The sequence below is a fragment of the Corapipo altera genome, unplaced genomic scaffold (genome assembly GCF_003945725.1).
Source record: "Corapipo altera isolate COAL_440 unplaced genomic scaffold, ASM394572v1 2b, whole genome shotgun sequence".
Lineage (NCBI taxonomy): Eukaryota > Metazoa > Chordata > Aves > Passeriformes > Pipridae > Corapipo > Corapipo altera.
In genome coordinates this window covers 35,710,926-35,729,577 of record NW_020884874.1, presented here as the reverse complement: position 1 = coordinate 35,729,577, position 18,652 = coordinate 35,710,926, and the positions used below count along the sequence as shown (strand labels likewise).

Below are 18,652 nucleotides of genomic sequence, written 5' to 3'. Positions count from 1 at the left end.
CAACATGAAACTGGAATACAACTGAGGAGACTTAGGAGAGTAGCAGACTGATTTTATTTTGAACTCATCAGACACCAAAGATCAATGCTGCTGTCAAACCAGTCATCATGAAAGATGAAAAAAATAGAGACTGAATGTAAAAAAGAATACCAGAAACAGTTGAAGAGACGGAGAAATGATTCATATTGTAGTATTTAAGCTGCTTCAACTGTTTAGATTATCAAAAAGAAGATGGGTCTTGATTGCTCTATTTGAATACCTTCAAGTCTGGGGCAAAGCAAATACTAAATTTTAATTTAATCCATAGAAGAAAAGATAACAAGAATCTGTAATTATGCGTTTTTAGCACTACACAAATAAAAATATCAAGGGAATTTGTGGATTCTTCATCTCATGATTTCCCCAAATAGAGGTGCCTTTGACAGTACTGAGAATGAATAAAGTAACAAGAATGGAGGAAAAGGACCTCCTCCACAACAGAGCCATGGGATCTGAGTGCCTTTAAATCCAACCTAATCCTATGTTGATGGGAAAGGTGCTTGGCCATATCCCTTCACACAGATCCTTTCTAGGAGGTAGTTAGTGAACTCTGGAAAAACCTTAAACAATCGTCTCAAATTTGTTTTTCATTCTTCTGTAAATTATAGTAGAAGCGGTAGATTAGTAACAAAGTTTCAAGCAAGAGGACTTACGTCTGTTCCCACATCCTTGGTTCCTCAGCTGTTGGTTTTCATTAACAGAATGCAGTTATATTTGAGAAGACAAGGATATGTATGCTGGTGACATTCATCACCAGCATTTAACTCCATGTCTGCAGAATATTCCAACACAGTGGGTGAGACAGAAAATGGAGTTGTGAGCCATCTGTATCCATTTTAATCTTTTTGTCATACAGGAGAAGTTACAAGGCCCCTTGTAATTGCATCTTCTGAAATTCTGCATGAGAGCAGAAAAAGTCCCAAAGGTCCTTTCTTGCCGCCATTAAACATTCCTATCTAGGCTGGTGGGTCTGAAAATGTTGATTCAGGTATACAGGTGGTAATTTCTTAAAGTGACAGAGTGGTGGGAGTCAGTTAGATGTTCAGAGATATCCAAAAATTTTGCTCGAACCAAGTGTTAGCTAATGTTTCAAACTCAGAAGGTTCTCTTGGGATAGACATTTTGCAGGTCAGTTGCCTCATAACTAGACTCAATTTATTCTTAAAGGTAAATCAAGCAGTAGAGTATTTATTGAGTGTTGAGTAATTGCTGAATCAGTGCTATTAGTTTCTTTTAAACAGAGAATCAGATGCCAAAGTTGTACCTGACAGCTAATTTAGACTTATGGGGAAATTGCAGGTCTGGGTTTTTCACCTGGGTAAGCTATGCTAATTGGATTTGGGAGATGAATAGTAATAGAAGTCCGTTCTAATATCTGAGGTTGTGGTTACTTGTAAGGGTAAAGTCAGAAGAAAGGGATGCAGAATCTCAAGGGGAGTTAGAAAAGATGTGATTTTGGTATGGCCAGTGCTTCAAGTCCTTCAGAGGAGGTTGTGCACAGATTTGAAGGTGAGTGTTCTGAGAGGCTGGGAGGCATTAGACTTGCTATGAAGCTTTGGGTCTGGTTTAGTTTTGCCGTGGCGCAAAGCGCTTTTGAGTATTCAAGAGTGTGTTTTGGAGTTCCTGTAGAACACATTCTTCTGGTGTCCAAGAAATGCAAATTTAAATTGGGTATTGCAATCCATGATGCCATGGGTACAGTATATGCTGATATCATATCTGCTTTGGGCTCCTTTTTTGTGCAGTGCCCTCCATAGGAGAATGGTAAGTTTTTAATATCCCTCAGATTGCGATTTAATTGGGTTACGGTGGGATACCAGGCCTCTGCTCGTGGTGTCTGCTCTTTTTTTCTAGCACAGATGAGACACTAATGTCATCTGTGTTACTCTTTTCTTATGTTGGGTATCTGAAAAGTAAATTTCATTTTTACAGCTTTCTTGACAACAGAAGAGGAACAGATTTTTTAAAGCTACTTACAACATATTTTCATGAAGTGCTGTTATTTTAAAAATTTTGCTGTGTTAGCTGGCACTTTTTCTACTGTTTTAACAATTTACAGGCACTTCATGGATTTTGGTCTCTGTGCGGCATGCCCACAGGGACATTTTTGGTCAGAACTAGGAAAAACACTGAGAACCAGACTGTATTTGCCACCTCCTAATGACAGGGTTATTTTAAGGAATTGTTAAATACTAGGTACATGATACTGGGTTTACTTGTTTCTGTGAAAAATGAAACATGTCCTTGCGGAATTTGTTCTGTTATTCAGAATTATGCTAGTGAAGACATGATTTACCCTTTTCTGGCTGACAATCTAGTCGTTCTCCACAAAATGATCTCTGAGAAGTGCATCAATAGCCTCAGATCTCAGCAGGGCTTTACTTCTGTCCTGTGGATGGCATATCACAGAGAACATGCAGGTGGTCTGCCAGAGCCCATGTGCCAACATCAGGGAGTGTTGTATATTGTGCAGTTTTCCATGCAAGAAGTAAATAGATTTATTTTGAAGCACAGATCATTTTACTGCCAATAAGCGCGCATGCACCATTTTAAGACAGTATGCTGTACCTCCCACTCACAGGGTTGTTCCTAATGAAAGGAACAGTTCAAGACTTATCCTCTATTCCTCACTGTGTGTCAAAAACCAAAAGTAAAAAAAAAACTATGGCACTAACTCTGCAACATATTTTGTGGGAAATACTGAACTCTGTTCTCCCTGTCCACCTGAATTTCTACTCTCCTTTCAACGTTATGAGAAAGTTGTCCAGAAGCACTGTGTTAGGTAATACCAGTTTTAGACAGGATAAAAAATGAGTGAGCACTATGTGGGAGCAAAGCCCATGGAGCAGCAACAGGGTTAACTTCTACCCAGAGCAAAGGTACTGAAATTGAAGTACACAAGTTTATTTATTTTCTATAATCTCATAATAAAAATGAAGTCAGACTTAATGCCATCTTGCCAGTGATTCTCACTCAACTATGGCTCATTAGTTACTTTATGTTGCTTAGCAAGGTCTGTTTACACCTACAGAAATTCAGCCAATTCAATGAGTCCCTTCTCTCCTCACAGACATCCCAGTATTCTTGCCTATCTGACCATGCATTGTGGGTTTACCATCCATGTACTATATACAGAGCTGAGCACATATGCTCATTTTGAGGAGGAAAAAAAACCCTGTTGAGATGCATTCCAGCTACACTGGCCCTCATCTGGGCTATTTCAGGCCAGGCCTGAAAATATTTCACCATGATTCACTCTACTTTTTCTATGTTTTTATGAGATCAGAATCATGTAACTCAGGTCCAGGACTCTTTGAAATGCCACATTTGAAGAATACAGTTGAGTCTCTTTTCAGCAAGTCATAGCCCTTTCAGGCATTTTGTTTTGACACAGACTAAAATGACCTTTCTAAAGGTTCTTCTTATATGTATCATTCCTGAGGTACTTTGCTGTCTCAGGTACCGAGCACATATTGCACCCTTTTGTTGGACAACAGCTGATGGAGGACAGTGGGAAAGCACTTCATCAATATGGAGCCTTGGGAACAACTTGCTGCATGCTTTGGAGAGACAGCAGAAGTAGTTGGTAGTGATTGTCAACCATGGAGTAGTTGACAATCAGATTGGAGTTGCTCATGAGCAGATTCGTATTTCCAGTTTGACATGGACCAAGGTATGCCTTTGGATCAGGATTGCACTGACCTGTTTGCTCTTCTGTGTAATGACCTGATGAGGTCCCAGGGGTGCTTCCTTAGCTGAGTTTTAAGTAAATTTGCAGCACAGATAAATGTGTGTTACATGTTTGATTGCTTTTTTCTACATTCAAGTCTTTATTCATGCTGATGGTAGGAACTAGCCATGGTATTTCATAGCACATTCTGTGTATCTCCAGTGAAATGGTGCTTATATGGTAACAATATAAGCAGGCAGATGGATAGAAACACCCAAACTGATGTTGTCCTAGTCCTTTATGACTTTCAGTAAACTTTAGGTCTGATTTAAGGAGACTTACTTATACTTCCCAAATAGTTTTCCACTGTGATTGTTTTCAGATGTGATAACTTTCTCTTAATTAAAAGAGTGAACCACTGAGACAAAAGCCACCCCAGGATTTAGTCTTACCCAAACCAGCAATTGGTATTATTTCCAGTATAGAGTTCAAAGTACACAAATCACCAGCTTAAAACTGTAGCTTAAAACTCCATTCCAGGCACACTAAATATTACGTTCACTTTACTTAAGATATATTTCCTTAGAAGCACAGGAATATAGTCTTTACTCAGTCTCCCATTTCCATGAAATTCTTTGTTTAGGTCCTTCCACAGTGAATTTTGTAGCCAAAGAGCCAAGTAAGTAAGTGAATGAATTGTTGGCAAATGTTTCAGTGCACTGAATGGTAAATGACTTTAAATCTCAACTTTATTTCCATTTTCATATCTTTACATGATTTTTACACAAAATGGAAGGATAGTTAAATATGCCTCATCTTCAACTGTACTTTCTGTAGACACACACACACATACACACAAACAAACACACATTTCTAGGATTTCAAGTAAATATTTCAGCCAATAGGACTTCAGGGAGGCCCAGCTCATCACCTTAGAAAAAACACCATGATGTGCCACTGGAATAACCTTCAATATGTGCAATTTCCAATCAGAAAACCAGGTGTTTTTTTTTTCACCTGAAACATTGAGGATCCCCATACATGGCTTCCTCAGATTTCAAGGATGCTGAAAATTCAGCTAAGACACACACTAGACTCTGCTCAGCAAAAAGTCTTGCTTTCTTGGCACCAGAACACTTGTCTCTCTCTCTCACCTTGAAGGTATTTGAATCACTGTAGATTTGCCTTCTCACCTAGACAAAAATAACAAATTGGAAACCAAGGTGGAACAATACATTTTTCCCCTTTCCTCCCCAGTAAGTTTCTTCACATACAGGAATGAACCAAAGGGACGAAACACAAGTAAGTAATTGGGAAATTAATTAATTGACATCCTGAGATAAACAATAAAGCTTTAAAAAGAAATCAAACCAGCTCATTTAACAGGAATGAATCACATGACTAAACTCAACTAACACCCCAACAATAACAGCAGCATCTTTCACAGGTTCTAGGCAAGCAAAGTTCAAGCCAGCAAAATACTTTCCAGTTTATAAAAGTTTTAAAAACTGCCAGGGGATATGTCCTGGCCTTCCCAGCAATGGAGCAAGAATGAGCTCCAGCAAATCACACGGAAAAAGCATGAGGGGAGTAGATTTTCCAGGCATTAATTCAGTGCAAAAGGGGGTCTCCCTTCCAATATTACAGAATACTGATGTGTTAGTAGTCTCTTTTTTCACATCACTGAACCCTGTTGGATGGATTGCAGGGGGTCTCTTTCCAAATACCATTAAATCCAAAGAAAAGGAAACTTCTCTCTTCTCTAGTATTGATCAGTTATTAGCAAATGGATGTATAGAAGGTCACAGGTTTTACTGGAGGCTTTTGTGCTGCAGGAGAAAGCGGGAATATTTGCTATAAGCACTTTGGAACCTAGCCCTTATGGAAAAAATATAATAGATTTTAATAGAGTGATAGTATTCCTACAGAATTCAAAAATCAATTTATATAATTGTATAGGAAGGATGTTGGATAAAATTTCTATTGCACTATTTGGGCTTCACTCTTATAACATTCCAAAGGATTTTTCCACAAGTGAATAAAGCTGAATATAGTGTACTGGATGCTTCTACAGTTTACTTACTGAAATAACTGAATGGGCTTTACAAATATAGAGAGTCTTTAAAAGGATGCAGTTACTACAATGTCCCTTCACTTTTGTATATTTCCATAATGTTGACGTGTTAGTTCTTGTATAGTTTTCTTATAGTAAATTTTCATGATCTTTTCATTTGAAAAAGCCAAACAAATCAACAAATCAAAGAAAAAATCTATGCTTTTTCTGGTTTTGTATTGGAAGAGAGAGGTAGGTAGTGCTTTTAACTCTCTTTTGGAGACAACACAAACAACCTGATCTGTTTGTGTAGATTACCACTTGTCCTTTGTACAAGAAATGCTATTTAGGCTTACAGAAAAATCACAGTAAACACTCATACACAGCTCTGAATACCTGTCATAGTAGTTTTCTTAGACTTCACACTCACTCTGCAGCAAACCTTCTGCTGTTTCCCTCCAGCCTGCTCACAGGAAGTGTGCTGGGCATCCAGGGAATATTTAACATTCCTGTACCCTCAAATAGATATTGAGCACTTGATGATACTGATGGCTTACAAAATCATCTTGTGAGTTTTTTGGACAGAGATAGATGGCTAAGACCAGTGAAATTAACTTTTCTGGGAATATGTCTAGCAGTCTTCATTGTCTGCAGTAGTTGTACAGATAACTAAATAATTTAGCTATGGTTTTGAGACTCAGATTTGCAGATGGCACTAAGCTGGGGGGGAGTGTTGATCAGCTGGAAGGCAGGAGGGCTCTGCAGAGGGACCTGGATGGGTTGGAGAGCTGGGCTGATTCTAACGGGATGAGGTTCAACAAGGCCAAGGGCAGGGTCCTGCACTTTGGCCACAACAAACCCATGCAGTGCTACAGGCTGGGGACAGAATGACTGGAGAGCAGCCAAGCAGAGAGGGACCTGGGAGTCTGGATTGATAGGAAGCTGAACATGACCCAGCAGTGTGCCCAGATGGCCAAGAAGGCCAATGGCATCCTGGTCTGGATCAGGGACAGTGTGGCCAACAGGTCCAAGGAAGTGACTCTTCCCTTGTACACAGCACTGGTGGGGCCACACCTGGAGTACTGTGTCCAGTTCTGGGCCCCTCAGTTCAGGAAGGATATTGAGGTGCTGGAGCAGGTCCAGAGAAGAGCAACAAGGTTGGTGAAGGGACTCAAACACAGGTCCTGTGAGGAGAGGCTGAGGGAGCTGGGGTTGTTCAGCCTGGAGAAGAGGAGGTTCAGGGGAGACCTCATCACTCTCTACAACTACCTGAGAGGAGGTTGTAGCCAGGTGGGGGTTGGTCTCTTCTCCCAGGCAGCTATCAGTAAGACAAGAGGGCATGGTCTTAAGCTCTGCCAGGGGAGGTCTAGGTTGGATATTAGAAAGAATTTCTTTACAGAGAGGGTAATCAGCTATTGGAATGGGCTGCCCAGAGAAGTGGTGGATTCTCCATCCCTGGAGGTTTTTAAGATGAGACTGGATGTGGCACTTAGTGCCATGGTCTAGCAACCACGGTGGTAGTGGATCAAGGGTTGGACTTGATGGTCTCGGAGGTCCCTTCCAACCCAGTTGATTCTATGATTCTATGATTCTGTGAAAGCTAGGTGGGCTGAATCCAACCCTAAGCAGAGACAAATGCACTGGACCAATTCTGGAAGATTCCTCAGGAGAAACTCTGTATAGAAAAGTATTGCTTTTTCTCAGTGTCTCAGAAGGCATTTTTCTCATACATATTGTGCTTCCAAAGCTGAGAACTCCTTCATTCACTGTGGATGTGCTTTATAACTAGGAGTAACCCAAAGGTCTGGTTCAAACTTTCCTACCTGACTTAATAAAGTAAATAATCAAGTTAACATTTTTATTGTCTCTCATTGTTCCTGCATTTCCTTCTTGACCTTTCAGCTACTCAGACATTTACAGCAAACCCTTCTGCTTTACTGCTGTGTTCTAGGTAACACTTTTTTTTCACTGTAGGCTTCCAGCTGTGCAGCTCTAATCCAACAACCAGCTGCTGAGTACTACTGTAGTCAAATATGTTTATTTTCCAGGCCATGGACAAGCTAGAATGTATTTCCCTTTCAGAACCTGTGGATGTTTACATCTTAGCCCTTCCTGGATCACAGAGCCCTCCCTACATTTGTTTTCTTTGGTTCTGTAAGAGCTGGAAGAACAAAAGACAAATTTCAAGTTTCCCCCAACCTCAAATCTCTTATTTGCAAAACAGAATGAAATCTGTCAAAACAATGTCAAAAGAGTTTTTTTTTTTTAAATATTTGTGAACCATCCACACTTTTGTTTATTTCTCTAGATACCTCTGTCTACTTGACGAATCATATGCACCAGGAATGTCCAGCTGCAACTTCTTCAAGGAAAATCCTGGAGGAGTATGTGTGTGCTGTTCCTTGAAGAATTATGCATTATAGCATTATGGCTACCACTGTTGGCTGATCCTTCAGAGCACACAACAACAGGTTCTGGGATGAAAGATACCATGGACATCTAAAACCAAAAAGACTTCATAATATTATCAAGACACAAATCAGATGGAGCTAAAGAAATTCAGGCAGAAATCATGGGTTGTTTTCAGTTCAGTGTGGGATGCAATTTCTTTTGTTTGTTCATCTTTGGTAACAGTGCAAATAGAAGTTTGTGTTTTCCAGGAAAATAGCAAAGCTGAGAGTTTCTGCCCCTTGAAACTCTTCTGCCTTGGGTGATGTGAGAGCACCTCACAGCTACTAGAGAACATGCCAAAGCTCAGAGATCTGCGTGAGATTCTTTCTGTGCTACATATTGCTGAACAGGTTGAGGTAGTCTGAAGAGGAATGGGTTGTTCATAATTCCCTTCTTGGTTAATTTGGAATGAACATTTTTAATCCATATTTGAAGTCTGTTCTACAACTGAAGAAAGCATCTGAACATCTAGAAACTGCACAGAGGTTTAGTGTCTTCTGTCAACTGCAGTGATGTAGTGGTTCCTTTTTGGTAATCATCCAAGTGCTCCACTTAAAAAGCATTGCGCTTTTTTAGTCTTTATCACTTTACATTTCTGAAACGAGCACAGGACAGATTTCTTTTGTATTGCCTAATTCCATTCTAATAACATACTTGAATCTAGAGTTTACTGAAAAATGAATTAAAAATATTTTATGTTTCAGTAAGTTGAGAAAGTATTTTCTAAAATAAAAAATAAAAAAGAATTCAAACCAGTCACAAAACCTCCAAGAAAATTTGTCCAGAATAGTCAGGTTTTATGTGCATGTTGCTCAGAGTAAAAGTTCCTATTGTTTCCCATTGAACCCTGATTTTTACTGCTCCACCTGCAAATACCACTACTGTAGTGTAATTAATTTGATGTGATCACTGATTGGTCAATACTAGATGATAGTGTGGTGGGGTAAGACTCCTTGATTTGAGTTGAATGCTCAGCTGACCTTTATTTGAATCATCCAAACTACTAGAGTTTGCACAAATGAATTGGGAATCTTGTGAGAAGACCATTTCAGGAGTGATTTTTGATGTCTTGTTTTGCTAGTCAAGATGGGGAAAACCTGTCTGAAGGTTAGTCAGAACTCCAGGTGAGTGGATCTTGATCAACCACAAATAATGAAACCACTGTTTCTCTTGTGCAGCAACTACAAGTCCCATCTTTGTGTCTGGTTTTATTTCATGCAGGAAAAAAATATTGCTTGCCAAGTAGAATAGGCCTTGAGGAACTGCTTCTGCAGTTTTGAAACCACATAAAGTGCCAGAGCTGACCTCTGCTCTCATTACACACATGTGTGCGATGAAGGTTTCTGCTTTCCTTCTTGCTGTAGAGACACCATGAAAAACGGAAACTGATCATTCAACTTTCACGTTTGTCCCTGAGACGCTTGCTAGAAAGCAGGAGTTATTTCTAGTCTAGATTTTGCTGCCTAGGGTCTGTTGCTGTAAGAGCTATGGACATGTGCCATCCCTATTCTCTCCTCTTCTCAGAAGAGGGATGCCTGACAGATCAGTGGCTCTGTATAAGCTGTAATAAAAATAAGTCCAGTGGGTCTGGGGTGATAACTTCACTCCAGACTTTCCTTTACCACAAAATGCTCTGTGGATGTGGAAATAGAGCCGAACTCAGAACAAAGGTCCTACAGTCAGGAGATGCATCTGAATTTGGGAATTACTTATATAGGGCAGATGGATATATGTGTCCTTATGGCATGATTACTGCCTCTGCAGATCTTCGGATTCACCACAGGAAGTGAAAAAGTATGTTGTAAGCACAGCAGGTGTGGCAGCTGCAACTCAAGGAGAGCTCATACAAACGAAGTAGTGTAAAGAAATCTTTACACTGAACAGTGCTGTTACCTTTTGAAAGGCTACATTACTTGCTGTATAGAGATACAGTGAACAGTCTCCAATCTCAACAGTGGCTTAAGGAATTATTCCACTGAAAACAAGAGCCACAGAAACCTCAGCCGTGCAATGCTTGCAATGATGGCGTGCAAAAAGTGCAAACGCAGTTCCAGCCTCATGTCATGAAGAAGCACTGATCCTAAAAGTGGGAGGTGGCATCTATTTTAGATCGGGGTGTATAGTCAAGCAAACTACCTCATTCCTTACCTAGGCGCTGTGGCTGAGAATGAATTGGACTTGCATTCTCCAGACTGGACACAGTGATCAGTCTTGTCCTGGTTGACTTTGCAACAGGGTGTCTGGGAAATGTGTATTTCATTTTCTGCAGGAAACCCACTGTCCAGGTGGAAGTTCTGGCATGTGAGAAGATGGAAACAACATGAGATCCTTCCCATGAGCCTTGTGGGAGGCATGGGCACAGCCAGGCACACTGTGATGCTGATGAAACACTTTGCACAAAATGAGGCTGGCTGTCCTCCTCAGAGAGGGGCTAACAAGTGCAGTATTTTATCAGCATCATACAGTGCATTGTAATGGCACTACATGCTGCCTTTTTTTTTTTTTCAGAACAGAAATGGAGAAAGCTGCTACATTGACTTCTTTTTAGCCTCTTCCAAAATTTAAGGCACATCAGACAGAGATCTCAGACCGATTTGGATCAGTGGCTGAAACCAGTAAATAAAGTTTCAATAGGCAAGGTTTTTAATCAGGAAAGACCGACTCCTTCACAAAAATTGCTATGAGATCTTTTTAGCCAGTCTAACATCATAATGCACATTTCCAATTAAAAAAAGATGCTGATCAATAAGAAAATAATTCATGCCCATGTGCATTTTGTAGCATAAAGGAATTTATAGCCTGAACTGGTGTCAGATCTATTTGAAAATGTGCAGAGTATGTTCTCAACTGCTTATCTCTCTGCTTGTCTGTTAGCCTTTAATTCTTCACCTATGCATGCATGCTCACGTTCCTGTGCTCACATGTGTATGTTTCCAGCATACACTTTCATGTCTAAATTTTGAACTGCAGGCAGACTGTGATGTGAATGTTTTTAGTCTTTTTGGTATTAAAACCTCAAAGTATAGCTATTATAGATAATCAATATAATGTAGGCATTTAATAAATAATGTTATTTCTAGTTTCAGTGAGATCTAGAAATTGGAAGTAAAGAGAAGTTCAGATGATTTTTGTGATCAAAATGTTTTCAACATTTTCAGCAACTTTGTGGTTGATCCACAAGCTACAGTTTGGTTACTAGGTGCTCTCTGTCCCAGCCATGAGGATCTGACACGTGCAAAGCCTAACTTCAAGGACGACAGACTTCCGGTACCCAGCCTTGCCTTTCCTCATACCCTCTGGGAACCCTAATCAGTCAGCTAAAAGACAGAGACAGAAAGAGTTTGCAAATATCATGCTCTCTTGAAGAGGACTTTTTTTTATTTAATATTCTGCACAAACAATAAAATATTGTATCATATTTTGTGTTTATTTCTGTGTCTGAGGCCTTTCATTTATATATCCAAATGTCTGGATCAATGCAAGGAGTGATTTAAGTGGGAAAAAAAAAGAAGTCACATAAATAGAAACAGAAGACAGCATAACAGCAAAGCTGAAATAATGTACTTGACAGGAGGGAGACAGCAATGAGAATTATGGGGCGTTGTGCTCTCCCTGCGAACCAGATCCAATTGTTGTTATTTTGTACCATTTAAGAACATGTATAGGAATTGTTTATGATCAATGGAATGAAGAAGAAGGGAAGATAGTGATCTCCTTTGACCAGAGAGTCTGATACACTTATGACTCGGAGTAACAAACGTTGAAATCCTCAGCCCCGTCCTTGTTTTAAAGGTTGTGCAGTCAACAGGCCACTTCAGTCAATTGGACACATTTACTTGCTTTATTTGCATATACTTCAGTAATATCTGAATGATTCTGTGCTTTATTTTGGTATTTGTTTGAACCTCTTAAGTATTTGTGTTTTAATCTTAGAAGTACTTCAGCTGAGGAAATTCCACTAGGCAGTACTTGCCACTCCACAAGGCTTGAAGGAGAGATCAAAGTTCCAAGTCTGTAAAGGCCAGGATGGAAAGCAACTGAGAAAGAGGGCGCAGAAGGCAGCTTTGGTCATGTAGGCGTGGGGGCAGACTTTTTACTTCAGGACATTCAGGAATCACTGTTTGGGATGGGGAAAACAGACTGTAGAAACAGACACTGTAGAAATCCTGTCAGAGCTCAACATCCAGTAACTCTCTTGCTGCATGTGGCTGTGCTGTGCCCTTGCCCTTGGGGTGAATAAAATAAATCCTACCTCAGAAGAATGGGAAACGGAGTCTCAGGCAATCCACTCTGTCACTAAAAGGTAGAAATGACTTTCCTTTGCTTCTGATGTCTGTAATATTTTGCAGTTTCCTTGAGAGATACTGCTCCTTTAAATGAGGTATGGCCAGAAAAGGAGACATTATTTGCTGATGTCCAACAGTTTTATTTTTGTTTTTCCTTTATGCTTATTGCATAGACAGATCTGGAGTAGTCCCTAACAAGTAAATTAGGGAATAGTTCTCTAGGGAGGATGATGAGGCTTATAGCAGGAGTAGGAGGCTCCATTCTTTTTCCCTTTTTTTGATTCTGAAAGGTATCAGTCTGGGCCATCTTCTCCTTTGAAGCAGAGACATGAGGGACATGAGAACACTGTTTGTGTGCTCTTGGACTGAGCTGGGGCTCTTACCTAGACCCCACTGCCCTGTCTGAGTACCATAGAAACAGTCCCAGGATTTTCATGTCTCCACCAGAGGCACTCTGTGCCTGGCTGTGCTGGGAAGCATCCCAAGGTCATGGGCTATCTCTCAGCATGAAGCTCAGCAGAGATTCCAGCCAGGTAATGCAGTGAGACAAACAATAAAATGACTCATAATAAATAGCCATAACTCCAATTTGTAAAATGAGTTCACCATTCCCCCCCTTCCATGTCTTCTTGATGTAATAAATGCACTCATTTTCACTGTCTTTTGGGGTTTTTCAGTGTGTTCTGGCAGCAAAGCACTCTGAGTCATAAGAAGAAACAGATTAATATTAATAGCAAATGTCTATGATTAAGCTATGAACATTACCCATCTCAAGACAGATAGACTCTCAAGATCTACAGGAGCTGGAATTAATCCAGAATTGCTACTGATACTCTGGATTTAGCCTGACTCCTGTCTCCTTCCAGGACCACAATAAAACTATAATGCTCCCATTAAAAAACTTGATCTTTAATTGGTTTTAAATACTTTCACACTCTTGCAAGAATGAAAAGAAAACCACCCTGAATTTCACAGTGAATGTTCTTTGGCTTAAGCTTCTTTTTCACTTAAGTTATGAACCATCACTGGGTACATTTAATTGGCAGAGACTAATAATATCCCGTATTCTCTAATGGACCAGTCATCTGCTGCATAACATCACAAAAGTTTTATTTAAAACCATTGTGTACTCCTACAACAAGGATAATTTTTAAAATATTTAAAAGTAATGTAAAATGTACTGAAACTGAGAGGGCAGACAAAAAATTCCAATTAATTACATTTATGAAAGCATAAGGTTAAAATCCTGCCAGAGCCAGTGGTGTGGCAAGACAATGCATGCTTTGCCAGAAATGGCTTTTGGTGGAAGATGCACATAAAGATGACATTTCTGAAGCGGATGGGTCCTGTGCTCACACTGTGGTAGAGAAAACCAGAATTTCCCATCTCAGGTATTGTTACATGTTAAATTTTCTGCTGGTATAAAGACAACATAAGATGATCCCTTGGCTCTACCCCATCATAGAAGGTTCATTTCCACTCTTGTGCCACAGCTTGCCAGATTGAGCTATCTGTGGGATGTCCTTCTGGTTGTGACACTGACATACCCCCAATCAAAAAGAAGCTTTTGCTTTCAGAAGAGATGCGGGGGGGCAAAACTTGAGTGTTGGTGAGCTACAGCCTGGGAAAAGGTGGGAGTGATTAATGATGGAGAGGGGAACAAGAATGTTAGCCATTTTTGCCATTGCAGGAAACCTTCCTCATCTGTCAGCAGTTGCCAGTACTCAGTGTTGCAGGGGAAGCAAAGAAAGACATGATGAATAAAACAGGGCAACAGCATGCTGTGACACCACAGCCACGTTACCCTGGAAATCGTTTCTGCCCCAAGTATCAGCCTGTTCCCACCCTGAGCCAACACAGCTGGTTGTCCTCTCAGATGGTCGAACTTCCCCCTCATCCTTATTGCTCATGGTGTCAAGGGAACTAAGATTTGTTTCTCCCACACTGTTTTTTCCCCCTTGCCTTGCCCTCCTTGTAGGCTCTCAGATGTCAGGGGAGTCCTAAACGCCTGCAAGGAGCCAGCCTGTGGAGTGATCTGCACACTCCCCCTCTCAAGTTCGTGGCCAGAGGAGACTGAGTTCTGCCTGGGGACTGCTGATGTGTTAGACAGAGCAAGAGGATAGTCCCAAATGTGGGATCCTCCTACTTCAGTCAGAAGCTTTGGTTGCTCAGCTGATATAATTTTGTAGCTGAAAATATTATTAGTAGTAATAAATTTGTCCGCTCTGTAGGAAATCCAGCAGTGAACCTCTACTCTCCTTTGCAATGGGACGTAAAATGACCAAGAAGGGCTAAAGTCCTAAAAAAAAAAAATACTGCACCAGAGAGCTGCAGAAAGTACAACACACCAGTCACGTGAGAAAAATGATCACCCTCATCCTGCGTGGGTGTTGCTAGAAACAGCAGTTGAAAGGATTCAAACAGAAATAAACACACATACACAAAATGCTGTATTGTCAATCTCACAAAAAATTAATTCCAGGCAATCTGGCAGTGGCTCTTTTATGCACCACATCTCTGCACATGGGAGATCAAACTTGGTCCTTATCAGGGAAACTCAGAGGTCTAAATCTCAGGCAGACTTGCACAGAAGAGCTAGTGTGTCGTAGGGGACAAGTAACAAAAAACCCATATCATTCTCTGGGCTGACTTATGATGCTCCTTTCACAGGTGACATTTGCAGACCACCCACTTTCGGATTGTAACAGTGTAGGACTAAGTATGAGGGACTTGAAGCTGTGTATTCACTATGGGGTTTTTTTGCTGGAGAAAGATGAGTCTGAATGCAAAGTGTTCTGGTTTTGATTTTCTTCTCCATTCTCAAGCCCCTCTGACACAGTCATAATTTTACATAGGATTGCTTGTGACAACCACACATATGAGGAGGAGAAAAGTGAAAAAGATCCTTTAGAATGATAATTTTAATAAGGTAACGGGAAAATATATAAATACCTAACTAGCATAGAAATAGTATAGAAATTATAATCATGCCATGCAACTCTACAGCCAGGAATAAACCTGTACTTCAGAAGCAGACTCTGTCTTAATAACAATGGTGGCATTTGTAAAATGGGACATGGTTGCTTCTCTGCATGGCAGGAGGACACAGGCTTTCCTGTACCTCCCGTGGCATACAAGACCACAGGTTACTTGTGGGAGCTTCCAGCAGGCCCATTGAGCCTGCTGGGCTGCAGTGCTGTCAGACAAACCTCACTGCCTCCTCCCCTTCTGCACATCTCCTTAACTCCTCTATTTTGGGAGAGGCCCTTCCATTTAAGAGAGGCCCTACATTGGCAGCTGGGAGGGAAGAGGAACAATGATGAGTCCTGCAGGTGAGCTGTAAAAGCAGCCACAGCTGCATGTGCTCATGCCTCACTTGGAAGACGGTGATCTCAATTATACATATAGCTGCTGCTTTTAGCTATATTTTTCTTACTGGGTCTGCGATTCTGTTTTTGCTTTTTTTTTTTTTTCCTGGAAGGAGAAAAGAAAGAGAAACGTGAATTTGCAAGATATTTGAAATACCTAGCATTTGGAGGATGAAGATGGTTTTTTTCTAGTGAATTCTTTTATTTGGCAAACTGTAGACCTTACCATGTTGTTGGGCTGATGGAAACTCTGTCTTTCCAGCTTGTTGAGACACTTTGCACAGACACGCAATTTTCTTAAAACAAGAGGCTAAAGAATCTAAATGTATTGTTCTGACAGAAATAGGGAAAAAAAAGAAAAAAAAAAAGAAAGAAAAAAAAAGTGCCTTCCAGGTAAAACATGCTTGGACAATTATGCCCATATCTGTTGAAAGGAAGCATTTTATTCTTAAGAAGTATTATCTATTTCTCATAATTGCAAGAGAGACTCTTTTGGTGGACTAGTTATTTATTTTGCTGATGGTCAAACTTCTGTATTGCATAAAGATGGGATAGATTCAAGTTGAAGATCTGCTGTTGTCAGTGGATGCCATTTGAAGCTGGGGTTAGAGCCTCAGATTCTCTTGTAGGCAGTGTCTCTCAGCAAAGGTGGTCTCCGGGAAAGAGTTCTCAGTTCCTCTGATTATTGGATAACTTGCACTGATGTTTCTTCTTTCAATAGCACCAGTGTTCGGACGGTCCGCTTTCAAAACTGGGGTGCTAAAATCAGGTGTAAGAAAATGGAGATTGAAGTATTTTTTTTTCAGGGGCCAGTCTCCCTTCTATGATTGACAAATACTTGCACAGCTGAAGGAACTAATGACATTTCTAAATGAAACCTTGCTGAACTGAACTACATCCCAAATTCAGGTAATACTACGTATAGTTTCCGGCCATGGCCAGCACCAAATGCTCCAGAGAAGGTCACAAATAGCCTTGGGGAAGACAGGTGGAGGTTAGTAATCTCCAGGAGTTAAAAGGCGGCTAAGACCTAAACCATCTATATTTTAACTTTTACCTTTTTTGTGGTAGTAGTTTCAATATATTCTCATAACTCATTTGAATGTCTCATCGGAGATCAGGTAAAATACAAACTGTGGTAAATTTTTCTGTCACCAGAAAACATATTGTGGTTCTTGGACAGGAATATAGCTCTCCTGCTCCCGTGGATGTTAGGGTGAATCCCCCCTTACTTCCCTGTTTAGCTACTACAGGAAATTTTGGATGGTCACAGCTAGAACAGTCCTAAAAATGTAATTTCACATGGAAGAAATGTGTAAATGTTGCTTCCCCAAGTAGACATGTTCTAAAAAATAATTCAAGATAAGTCTATCAGTCTCTTGATAGACTGCAAGTCTGTGATTACCTCTGCAACACCAAGCTTGTTAATCCTTCTTCTACAGCCTTGTTCCAGTAGTCCAGCTTTAGACAACAAATATCTTTGAAGAGTTAAAAAATCCCTTCTGTCTTACCATTTCTTTCCTTCTCTTGGATGTGAAAAGTCCTCCACAAATCAAAGGCAAAATTAAGTCAAAGGTAAACTTGCTGCATTTCAGAGAGCTACTTTAGGCAGCGCAATTGCTAGTGCACCTCTGAAGAAAGGTAAAAAGAATCTGTGTAATGGAAGCTGCTCAGCCAAGGATTCATTTCCTGTGCGCTGAAATACTCTGTTACTAGGTTCTACTGTAGTGACACAACAATATATATGAAACCTGTCAAATTATTTTGGAGTAGCAACACTATTGCTCCAGGCTGCCATTACTGTCTTCATATTAGTCTGAATGTCTTCTCTGCTACTTTTCTCCATTGCTTTGTTTATCTGGACACCTCACATAGGCTGGAGTCACTTGTAACCTCTGTCTTTACTAACAAAATAGTAATAACTGCAATAAAACCCAATGTGAGGCTTCAGTAGATTGAAAATTTTGCTTTAAAACAAGTTTATTGCACTGAGGATTCATTCTCATCATGAGGTTAAATGAGCATACTGTTGTGCAGACTAAACTCTGAAGCACGTGTGCTAAAATCAATTCTATTAAGTCATTCTTCTCTGAGGTACGAAGTGCTCCCTTCCAGACCTACCAAAGCAAATGATGGCCCTTTCTTATGTAAGGAGACAAGAAAGCTATTGTCATATCTAAAGCTGGAGTAATAACAATTACTTGTTGCAGTAGGAATGTCAAAGAACTTGCCTGGTTATGTTCATTTGGCATAAAACACTTTTGTTTATGCCAGGCTTAGAGAGATGACTGAACTCGTCTTTTGACTGAACATTTTGCACACCAGAATTTTCCTAGGACAGCATAAATCATCTAGAAGATAGTAATGTGATGCTAAGCGACAACTCATCATGTAATAAAACTACTGTCTGTCTGGAATTTTATTGTCAATATAGCTGCTGAAATTCTAGTGCTGATAGTGTTTTTGTTTGCTAACATTGTCTTCTCAGACTTTGAGGCATTTGACTCCTCATGTGACAGGTGATCTTAGAAAAAAGCTTTTTACTGATACAAGACTCACTTGCTAAACTCACAGTCTGACATCAGCTTCTTTGTTTTATTCAAAAATCTACCTTTCAGAACGTGATGAGATGCATGATGAGGTTTTGCAGTAGGCTTGTCTCCCCTTTTGCCTCTTTGCTGGTACAGCCCACTTTCCATCACAAAACAAGCTATTACATGTGTTCTGCTATTTTTCTTCTTAGTGCTAAATTGGTTTTGGGAGTCTTTGAATCCATGGGAATTCT

The 18,652-nt window shown here is 40.2% G+C and overlaps 1 long non-coding RNA gene across 1 annotated transcript; it reads right to left on the bottom strand.

Moving 5' to 3' along the window:
• Positions 1 to 2,365: 2,365 nt before the first annotated feature.
• LOC113942999 lies at positions 2,366 to 8,855 on the bottom strand. The gene is made up of 3 exons (XR_003526148.1): positions 8,075 to 8,855; positions 4,864 to 4,902; positions 2,366 to 2,428 (listed from the first exon to the last, which is right to left on the bottom strand). It is a non-coding gene; the product is annotated as an uncharacterized LOC113942999 (long non-coding RNA).
• Positions 8,856 to 18,652: the final 9,797 nt, after the last annotated feature.